The sequence below is a fragment of the Octodon degus genome, unplaced genomic scaffold (genome assembly GCF_000260255.1).
Source record: "Octodon degus isolate 3935 unplaced genomic scaffold, OctDeg1.0 scaffold00013, whole genome shotgun sequence".
Lineage (NCBI taxonomy): Eukaryota > Metazoa > Chordata > Mammalia > Rodentia > Octodontidae > Octodon > Octodon degus.
The window spans coordinates 173,215-183,117 of NW_004524589.1; the positions used below are offsets into that span (position 1 = coordinate 173,215).

General features: G+C 40.4%; 1 pseudogene; it reads left to right on the forward strand.

The window, feature by feature from the left end:
* LOC101563986 overlaps window positions 1-9,903 on the forward strand; it is a 13,253-nt pseudogene that overhangs the window by 490 nt on the left and 2,860 nt on the right.

The window sequence follows — 9,903 nt, forward strand, 5'->3', positions numbered from 1 at the left end:
TTTGGGGAAAGAGCCGCTTCTAGAAACTGCTGTTAAGGGATTGGAATAGTGATTGTACCCATTTAGCTCGTAGACCCCTCTGTTGGTGGAGGTTACTTATAAGTCTGATGCTTCTTATCATAATTCCCGCTAGGTTAGCTGTAAGAAGATCATGGAGAATTCAGTGGCTTTGAAGGACAATTTTAGCTAAGGAATTTAAAGATTCTTGTTGAGGGGGCCAGGGAGATAGCTCAGTAGAATAAGTGCTTGCCTGGCAAGCGCAAGGGCCTGAGTTCAATCCCCAGTTCCACCAAAAAAAAACAAAAAAAAAAGAATTTGGGATCTATTTTGGAGGCACAGCCTATAGGACTGCTGATCAATGGGTGTGTGTATGAATGAGGCTCAAGTTATTAATAGGATCCAGGCACTTTAGGAGCCTAACAAAGCAAATAGCAATCAAAAGCAATCTTAGTGTGTTTTCAGATCAGTATGTTACAGAGTGATTAACATGGAGGACAGTGGCATGTGATGTTAGGAGATAGGAGGGTGCCCTCACCCTGTCATGGAGTTACATCCTGATGTGCTAATCATAAGTGAAAAATATTGGAAATGGAAAATGCATTTCACACATAGAACCTACTGCACATCATAGCTTAGCGATGCAGTGCAGAGTATGTTGACCCTATGGCTGAATGGGAGTTGCAGCTCACCACCCTACCCTAGCATCACAAGAGAGTATCCCACTGCCTAAAGCAAGGGAGATTCAAATTGTGTAATATGCTTTCTACTGAATGTATAGCAATTTCACATTATCATAAAGTCAAAAACCATTAAGTTCAACCATTTTAAGTTAGGGACTGTCTGCAATGACTTTTTTAAAAATAATTTTATTGAGAAACAGCAATGAGACAGTTTCAAAACCAATTACTAGCACAGTTTCAATAATTAATACATTCATATTGTTGTCTTCATGGTTGCAATGACTTTTAGGGTACTAAAAGTTATTTTAATTGTATGTTGTTGAAATTAGGAAGCCACCAGAAGAGAGAAACCTAGAAAACACCTCCAGAAGAAGAGGCATCCCAATACACACTAGCATATTAAACAATGTTTCATTTTACCAGGTTATTTTCATTCAGTTAATCAGTATTTAACTTCAAAATAAAAATATAAGCTAAAATATTTTTGGTAGCTACTTAGATTCTAAAGAACCAATAAACGAGAATACAAAAGGTTGATTTGTTGGATCTGTATTACAAATTTTCTTTAATAAATTCATAGCAATGACATGAAAATTGAAATGAGAAAACAAACAAGCAAGCAAAAGGAATCCTGCTAGCTAGAGTCTAAGCCAAGAGAAATATGACCATGTACAAGGAGGAGTAAAAGAATACAGGAGACTTTACCTTGGTCTTAACCATCCAGCAGAAAAGTATGAAGACGAAATTATAAGAAATAAAGCCATGCTGTTAAGTTGAGCTGTGGGGGACTCAGGTCAATAATTTCTGACATTGCCAGTTAAACAGAAGACCCAATGCTATTATGGGCTACTGGACTCTTTTAGAATATTTTGCTGAGTTTACACACCTATAATATTCAATAACGGAACTTAGAAAAAATGGGGTATACAGATGAATGTCCATTTTGTACCTGTGTATTCAAAGTGGTTGGGATAGATATATAGTTACATTCTGTTAATGAATAGAATGATTTGTTCTGATGGAGTTTGTAAATAGGATCACAAGTCCGCATCTTGTACAGCAATTAGCCACTAAGAAGAATATATGCAGTGTATTATTTGTTGAAAAATAAATAAATAAAAAGAATACAGGAGAGGCCCCAGAAATTCTGAGTCCACAGCTGTGCCAGTTGGAGTCCAGGCTCATTTCCTCCCACTTCCTACTCAACATCCATCTACCCTGAATTCATCCAGTGGAAATGACCCACCCACCAGGAGCACCAGACCAAGGAGGTGACCAGAACTTGGGAAAAGGTGGCAACTGCGCTCAGCATAATGATCACTTCTAGCAATGAAAAGCATGACCTTCAAGTTACCCTTGAGCAGTGCACCAGTCAACCAATTGTTTCTTTTCTTTTCTTTTCTTTTCTTTTTTGTGGAACCGGGGATTGAACTCAGGCCCTTGCGCTTGCCAGGGAAGCACTTATTCCACTAAGCCATCTCCCCAGCCCCAGTCAACCAATTGTTATGACAAGGCCCAGGTTGTTGAAGAGGCCACAGGGTTAAACTGCCTTTTCAGTGGAAATCTGAAAGAACTGGAGAGGCCATTGTTAGAATTGGAATACAAAATGTCAAGTCATATTAATTGGTGGCAAAGAGCAAATCAGAAGCAAGAAGTTGAACTATAGTATGGTTGGTGTACAGGTGTTCCCCAAAGCCTCATGCAGTCATGGGGCAGCTCCTGGAGTTTGTGATTGATTATTATGGGTATGGATGCTGCACCTGCTCTAGGGTAGGTAATTTACATTACAGTGTAAGGAAGGACTAGCTGCCTGAGCTATTGGCCTTACCTTTGCTCTTGCTTTTGGCCACTGTCATGAAAGGTGGTTCTCTGCCATGTGCTGCTCCTCTTTGGAGCCAGTTAAGTATGTACTGAAACCTGCATTAACTATGAGCTAAATAAACCTTTCCTTCCTTCATTTTGAGTGCCCCAGCAATGAGAGAAGAGTAACTGAGACAAACTAAGTTGAAAATTTTGAAGAAGTCTGTGGAAAAGAACTTGCTGGAATCCAGCAGCATTTTCTGGCCCAGGATTTGTAAGCCAAAGTTTTCTAGGTAAAAGAGTGAAAGTTGTAGTTAATGAGTTTGTGAAGATCTTGGAGTGTACAGTGATCTTACAAGAAATTTCCAAGGCAGTAGGCCAAGCAGGAAGAGTTTGATAAGAGAGGTTCATATGCTCCTAGTCCCAGGCGAAGGAGAACATTCACCAGGAGTCGGAGCAGTAGCAGTCCACAAATGTGGCCCTTGTTGATTGAGGAACGGTGGAGAGCAGCTGTGTAGAACCTCAGTTCTTCCCTCTTGGGAAAGCAAGTTGCCTCTTTCATCAGAGCTTCCAAGGCAACTACGCAATAGTCAATATTCCTACTGCCCCTTCAGTTCTCCATGAAATAATACTAACTTTGCAGCTTTAAGTAGAGCTGCTGTTCTATTCTTTTGCCTATGTACGGCCATGCTTTCTGAAGGGGACCTCTCCTGCTCATGCTTTACCAAATTCTTTTAAACCTGTACTTGCTATTTTAGGCCTGGCCAGAGCTAGTTCTGAGTTTATAGCACCTTGGTCCTTGGGCACATGAAGGCTTTCCTTGACCTTGTGATCCCAGCATCCCATAGATGTAAATACAGAATCACCAGGAGTTGCATCTAATCAGAAATGTTGGGACTGGCGTGAAGCAGGTGTTTGGCACATAGATAAACCAGGGTCCCTTGCTATGACCTAATTTAAAATATCTAGATGGATTATTTGGTTTAAAGACTTCTCATCTCCCAGTGACTCTGCCCAGTCAGTCTTCAAACATATGGGTGATATTCTGGAATGAGACCTGGGATTGGTATATGGACTTCCTTGTCCCAAGAAAATCTCAGGGTCAGGTAGACTGAGCCTCTGCTTTGAGCCAGGCTTAGGAAAGGCAAGGAAAGGAAACCAGAATGAATAAATCAGGTAGGAGATGAAACCTACCAGAAACTTCTCAGGAGTAACATATGCTTCCTTCAAGGAAATTTTTGTTATCCATACCTTTCAGTCCTTTATATTTCTTCTCATGTTGTTTCTGTAAGTTTTGTGGATTTCTTCTCACTACTTCCCATTGCTGTTAAAATCCAGTTTGTAAACCTGTTTTAAAAAACTTGAGTTAAGGGCTGAGAAGATGGCTCAGTAGAATAAGTGCTTCCCTGGCAAGCGCAAGGGCCTGAGTTCAATCCTCAGTTCTGAAAAAAAAAAAAAAAAAAAAAAAAAAAAACTTGAGTTATTCAGGGAAGCAAATTAATGGTCCGTTGTCTTAGTTATTTTTCTCATTACTGAGCACCCAAAGTTAAATGGGGAAAAGTTGGTTTAGCTCACAGTTTGTAGGTTTCAGTCCATAATTGGCTGACTCCACAGAGGGGCAACCATAATGGCAGTGGAAGACAGCAAAAGCAAAGGAGGGAGAGATAATCTCTTTCTGTCCCTGAGATGGTATCCAATCTCCTGGGATTAGGGAAGTGCCAATCCAATCATTGGACTGATCCAGCAATCATTCACCCTTAATCCTAGCAATGTACTATGAATCAATCACACACACTAGTTTCAGCCACAGAAAATGTCCTGTAAAAAACTCCTATGACCACTTGGGACTTTCGGGGGACGTCCAGATACAAACTGTATCAGCTAGAAATTGAAACTGCCACTTGGCAATTTTCACTACTTAAACCACCAGGGAATAAACTAAGAAAGGGAATATATTAGCCTGCTTTTTTGTTACTGTAATGAAATACAAGACTGGGTACTTACAAAGATTCTCAGTTTTAGGGTTGAGAGTCTAAACAGCATAGCATTGAATCAGGTGAGGATTCCACTGCAGATGACAGTGTGTGCAGGAGAAAGGTTAACAACTTGAAACCAGAAGCCTGATAGGGGCCAGGGAGATAGCTCAGTGGAATAAGTGCTTCCCTGGCAAGTACAAGGGTCTGAGTTCAATCCCTGGTTCCACCACAAACAAACAAAAAAAAAAAAAAAAAAAAAAAAAAACCAAAGCCTGAGAGCTGGGTAGGACCACCCTTGCTCTTTTGTAACTGCTCTCTGGAGAGCTCAAGAATCCAGAGGGTAGAACCTTCAATGCCACCCACAATAGTTCCCACTGTGCTCCATTTGTTAAAAGTTCTATATCATTTCCCATGACCACTCACTCGAACTTTTGGGTGACACTTAAACCAAAGCAATAATATTATGATATCAGTTATTCTGGTGTTTTGAAACATTCTGAAAATCTTTGATGCTTCCTTCTTTCAAAGGCAAATCTAATTTTCTTCTTGGCTGTGGGTCAAACATAGTAACTTACCTATAACAACAAAAATTTCCCTTTAAGTTTTGTTTTGTTACATCCCACCTATTTTGATCAGTTGCATCTTATTTAATTCTTGTAAATTTCTCTTGAAATTTCTTCTTTAATTCATGGGTCATACCAAAACATAGTTTAATCTACAAACATTCCCAGCTATTTCTCTGGTACCAACTTCTAACTTAATTCCATTGTGATCTGAGAACATACTTTGTACAGTTTTTATTTTTTTACATTTGTTGAAGTGTATTTGATAACCTAAAATGTGTTCTATCACACGTTTGAGATGAATATACATTTTTGCTGCTGTTGGATGGCATATTCTCTAATGTCAATTAAATTGAGGTAATCAATTATGTACATATTTGCTGCTTTTCTTCCTACTTATCAGATATTATAAGAGGTGTTGATTTCCAACACTACTAATGGATTTTCCAATTATTTCTTGCAGTTCCATTCATTCTCACATATTTTGATACTCCACTTTTATGTATGTTGATGTTCAAATTGTTATGTCTTCACCTTATCTTATGGCCCTCTTTTTTAAAAAATGTATTTAGTACAGGGTCTACCAGGTCTCACTACTTTACATTTGTTGGACTTGTAGTAATTCTGTTTTCAGCCTCCCAAGTGCTGGGATTATAAGTGCACACCACCATGCCCAGCCTCTTTACTGCCCTCTTTATCCTTGGTAATTTTCCTTGTTCTTACATGTGTTTTTTCTGCAACTAATGCAGCTGTTTGAGATTTTTTTGCATACTGTGTCTCCTACTCCTTCACTTTTAATCTGCTTGATCTTTATATTTAAATGAGATTTCTTATAGTAGTATATGCTTAGTCTTGCATTATTTTTCTTATCCATTCTGAAAATCTCTTTTAATTGTTCATTTAGGCTGTTCATATTTTACAGTATTAACATAGTATATTGATATTTCCATATTTTTAACTATTTCTTATTTCTAAAATTGGATTAATCAAGAAAATAGGTCAGAGCCTGTTGTTCATGAGATGCTGGGGTTATCTCACAAAATCAGCAGGAATTCACAGCAGATTTCTGTTCCTGCTAAATGGACAGTGTGACAGCTTTCATCATGGTCAAAAGTGAAGGATGAATATGGTGCAAGACAGGAGAATATTTTGTTTGTTTGATTGATTGATTGATTGATTGATTGATTGGATTGATTTTGAGGAACCAGGAGTTGAACTCAGGCCCTTGTACTTTCCAGGCAAGTGCTTATTCTACTGAGCGATCTCCCCAGCCCATGGAGAATATTTTAAAGCCAGAGCCTGGCTTTAAGATTAATTAAAAGAGAAATGTACAAGAGCCTGACATTCCTTACAGCTACACAAGAGAGCATAATGATTGTGAAAACATTAAGTTGGGAGACACAGCCCTTGCGATAGTGGCAAGCCAGCCAGTAGGAAGACAAACAGTGATGTGTATGGCCTATCCTGCATGAGCTTCAATGTTGTAATGGTTCACGAGTGGAGCCATGCTGGTAAATGCCCTTTCCAGTGTCATCAGTGTGGGGCATCCTTTTCTTGGAAAGGCAGTAGCATTATCTCCACCACAGCAAACTTCAAAAAGAGGAGAAACTTTTTTTTTAATTGTCAGCCAATTGCCCAGTTACTTTTTTTTTTTCAAAACCAATTAGTAGGACAGTTTCAATGATTAATACATTGCATATTGTCTTCATAGTGGTTATTCATAGTACAAGATACAGTCGTGATATCCTGTCCACAAACACTATTAGTACAAATCTTTCTTCTCATTGAACTAAGAGAAAGTAGCTGTATATCTATACTATTTTGTATATACAGACACAAAATGGTCCTTCGTTTGTATCCCCTTTTTTGTTTAGTTTTGTCAGAAATGGGTATTCCATTGCCATTTAAATATTATAGATGCATGAATTCAGCAAAATAATCCAATATAGTCCATAATAGTAGTGGTTATCCATGGGCCTGGCAATGTCAGAAGTTGTTGACTTGAGCCTTTTACAGCTCAGTATATTATATGGCTTTCCTTTTATTCCTCATTTTTATACTTTTCTGCTGGATGGTTAAGACCAAAATAAAGCAAAATCTGTATAACAAGAAATGTAATTTTTGTATGTGACAAGGTCAGTCAAATCCCTTGAGGATTTACCCTGAAACCCTGTACAGCAGTTTGTAGCTCCTTTGTCAGTGTCAGCCATGTGGATGAGTCATGGCCATTGCTTGGCCAATTTGCTCTCTGTGAAAGGCTGAAAGAATGTTTTCTCTCCATGTGACTCTCCTTAGGCACACACAAAGAGGAAAAACTTTTTAAGAGTCACCTCTGTAGCTATGCATGCTAGGGGAGAGATGTGTCCACAGGGCACCATAGGAATCATTCTGCGGAGAAACCTACAACAGTGCATTTTGCAGGAGTTAAAAGCAGAGAAGTTCCCTTCAGGAGCACAAGGGGAGCTGCTGCACAATTCTTCAGAGCTCTGACCTAGAGCTTGCTGCAAATGCAAGAGAAGACGCATCAAAGCAGAGATGAGCCATGAAGGAGCTCTGGTTCTGGATAGATCAGCAAGCAATATGGTGAAACAAAAAAGCCCAGTGCTTCAGAAATTCATTGCTGAGAAGTGCCCCTGCTTTGACATCAACTATAGCTCCAGCTGTATGGAGAAGGAAGAGTAAGATAAAAGACCTAAATGATGACCCGAGCCATCAATAATGCTATGAGCCCTCTCAGTGCTGAAGCCCACCACCCTCTGAGAGGGCTCCACATACCAGCAGCTCATACCCCAAAGCTATCACCTGGGCTGAGATCCCAAATGGTGCCCCCCAGGAGCTGGACAAGGACAGCATCCATCTGCCGAGAAGAGCCTGCCTTCTAAATGATGTCTTTCCCCCAACAGTGGCCACAATTCCATGGAACCTGGTTAACACCAGAATCACCTCCATTAGCCAAATCATGTGGTCCTGCCACTCCTAAAGGAGACTTCCCCAACTCCTCACACCCTCTTCCCTTTACCTGAGAGATGCTGACAAGGTGATAAAGACAGGAGGTGGTGGATGTGTTTTGGTGTGACCATTGCCACGCCTTTCCTGGATGACATGATTTTCACCATTCATATGAGCTGCCACAGCTTCCATCACCCTTCTGAAGGTAGAACATGAATGGATGCTGAAGCCAAGACCTACATGGGTTGAGTTCTTGTCCCACATAGCCAGAGGAGAGCACAAAGCCATGCCTAAGTAAACATGACTCTCAGACATTGTACATAAGGAGTCAATACTATTTTTAAAAATTGATAATCCCCAAATCAATTGCCTTTAAGTCCATGCTTGTTTCCAGACCATTCCTAGCACCCAAGAGGGGTGAGAGAGCTGTCCTCCTACCTCCGCCTACCAAGTGCTGGGATTACAGATAGGCACCACATGCCTGGTTTAGTAATTGCCTTTTACAGCAATAGAACAGTTGAAGTTTTCCAGTTGTGTGCCACAAAATGTGTGTGTCTGTGTGTGTGTTGGTACTGGGGATGAAATCCAGAAGCTTCACACTGAGCTACATCCCCAGCCCTGTCTAAATTTATTTTGAGACAGAGTCTTGCTAAAGTTGCAAAACTGGTCACAGCAACCTTGAGCTTGATATTCTCCTGCCTCAGCCTGCCACAGTGTTGTGATTACAAGTGTGCACCAGGCCACCCACTGGAGCACACCTTTTTTTTTTTTTAAAGGTTCACAATTTTATTTTTTATTTTTTTGTGGGACGGGGAATTGAACTCAGGACCTTGCGCTTGCCAGGCAAGCACTTATTCTACGGAGCTATCTCCCCGGCCTAAGGTTCACAATTTTTTTAGGGGTGTTTTTTGTGTTTTAGAACTACAGTCTTGGATCCCTGTGCTAGAAGACATGCCCAGGGAACGATGAGCCAGTGTACATCTCTGTACATAAACTTGAGTTCCTATTCTCAGGCTGCCTCAGCCCATCCTGGGGGCAGGGCTGGAGTGGCATGTGGTGTCGGGGATTGAACTGCAGTCCCTGCGCTTACCTAAACTTGCCTAAGCAGGAGCTTTAGTTTGTTGAGTTATCTTGCCAGCCCCCTGATTTCTTTTTTTTTTTTTTCCTTTTTAAATCTTTTTTATTTAGTTGGTACAGGGTCTGATTTCTTAATGGGTATAAAATGTATAAATATTTCTCTATTCTCTTTCTCTCTTCCTTCCCTCTCTCTTCTCTCTCTCTCTCTCTCTCTCTCTCTCTCTCTCTCTCTAGACTGGTGAAGGGCAAATTTACCACTGAGGCTATAGATGAAAGAAACAAGAAAGAAAAAAATTGGGGGCAAAATAGGTATAAATGAATAGGTGCCCACTCATGGGACCTGATGGCAATGACAGTGGGAAGTACTATTGAGCAGCCATTCAGGGGAGGTGGGAGGCATGGAGCAGGGCAAATGTACATAAGGTATTTATTTTCTACTAGCAAATGGTATTTTTAAAAAATTGTGCATTGCTATGGTTTGGAGATATCCTCTACAGAATTCTGAAGTTGCTAATGTGGTAGTATTAAGAGGGAGGATGGGTCTTCAAGTGATGATTGGGCCACCAGGGCTGTTGCTCTTGGGAATGAGACTAAGGTTTTCATAAAGAAGCATCCAGCCCTTTGGTCCTTCCATGTGCAGACATAGAGTTCTTCCTTTATGGAGGATACAGCCTCAAAGCGCCTTCTTGGAAGCAGAGATTGGCTCCTCTGCATGCAGTTAAGCCTGCTGGCTCCTTGATCTCTTGTACTTTCTAGCCTCCAGAACTGTGAGAAAATACATCTCTGTTCTGTATTCCTCAGTCTCAAGAATTTTGTTGTAGTAGGACAAAATGGACTAAGACATATGTATAAAAAAAG